Source organism: Galeopterus variegatus, unplaced genomic scaffold, assembly GCF_000696425.1.
Source record: "Galeopterus variegatus unplaced genomic scaffold, G_variegatus-3.0.2 Scaffold6514, whole genome shotgun sequence".
NCBI classification, from domain to species: domain Eukaryota; kingdom Metazoa; phylum Chordata; class Mammalia; order Dermoptera; family Cynocephalidae; genus Galeopterus; species Galeopterus variegatus.
In genome coordinates, this window is record NW_007732625.1 from 49,345 (window position 1) to 50,779 (window position 1,435).

A 1,435-nucleotide genomic window follows, 5' to 3' on the forward strand; every position below is an offset into this window, starting at 1 on the left:
TGAATTGGTCTCCCGTAAGCTACTCCAGATCATAGTTCCCAATAAACTCTCAGACCTTTAAAATGTCCCTTGACTGTCCTGAAGGGCCGGTCGTGTGGACCAGCCCCAGGCAGCCTTGAAGAGGCCAACGCTCAGTGAGCTATACTGGCAGGCCTCCCATGATGCCTCCACAGCTTCCCTTTTCCACTTGGGAATATTTTTCTTTGGTTCTCATCCCAAGGCTGCCTCGCGGCTGCACAACTCTGTCTCCTCCACCTACCTGGCATGCAGTCGGAGCACTGGAATCACTTCTGGCACTTCCATGTGCCCTGCTCATCCCCATCCCAGTCTGTCACCATGGCCTGCATTTCTGATCCTCCTGCCCTCTCCTCTCCATCTCCCCTGCATCTCTCCAGTCCAGCTGCCGCCATCTGTCCACGATGCAGCAGCTTCTAACTAATTTTCTCGCATCAACTCTTGTTCCTTCCAGAGCATTATTTTCAAAATGCAGCTAAAGGGATTTTACCTCTGCAGTTTAAACCCCTACAGAGGCTTCCCGTCACTCTTAGAATCAGCCCAAAGTTATTAGCAGTCTTCTGCACTGTCCGACCCGCCAGCATCTCAACCTCATCTCAGGCGGTGCTTTCTTTTCCTGGTGGCACGCCAGCCAAATGGCACTCACTGGCTAACTGTACTCTACCTTCACAGTTTGTATGACTATTTTGATTATAAATTAATGGGAGGCCATTGATTTAATGTTCTTTCTCAGTAGACTGTTAGCTTCTCAGCATAGACTATTGTATGAAAGCAGGTGCAATTTTATTTGTTTGATTTATCACCTGACACATAGTAGGAATACAACAAATAATTTATTAACGATGAGTTGATTAATGAATGAATACTTAGAGCAGTGCTCCTTAAAGTGTGGGACATAGACCAGTGTTGATCTGTTAATTGTTACTAATCTGTAAAAAAATAAGTATAGAAATGCAAAATAAGTGCCCAGAAATTTTGTAGCAATTTGAGAAATTGCCTGTTGAATTTTATAATAATAAAAAGGTACTCTGTATGTAATTTTAAATTTATGTTTTCTGGTAATTTGTTTCTCTTCTACTTTGCAAAACTATCAATCAACAAAAGATTGGAAAAAGAAAAGTTTTACCACAAATAGTGAAAGAAGCACTAAATTTTTTTTTTTTTTTTTTTTTTTAAAGATGACCGGTAAGGGGATCTTAACCCTTGACTTGGTGTTGTCAGCACCACGCTCAGCCAGTGAGCGAACCGGCCATCCGTATATGGGATCCTAACCCGGGGCCTTGGTGTTATCAGCACCGCACTCTCCCAAGTGAGCCACGGGCCAGCCCCGAAGCACTACCTTTTGAGTATTGCTACATTATTAAAAGAAGTGCTCTGGGCTGGCCCGGTGGCGCACTGCTACAGTGCTCCATTTGGGAGC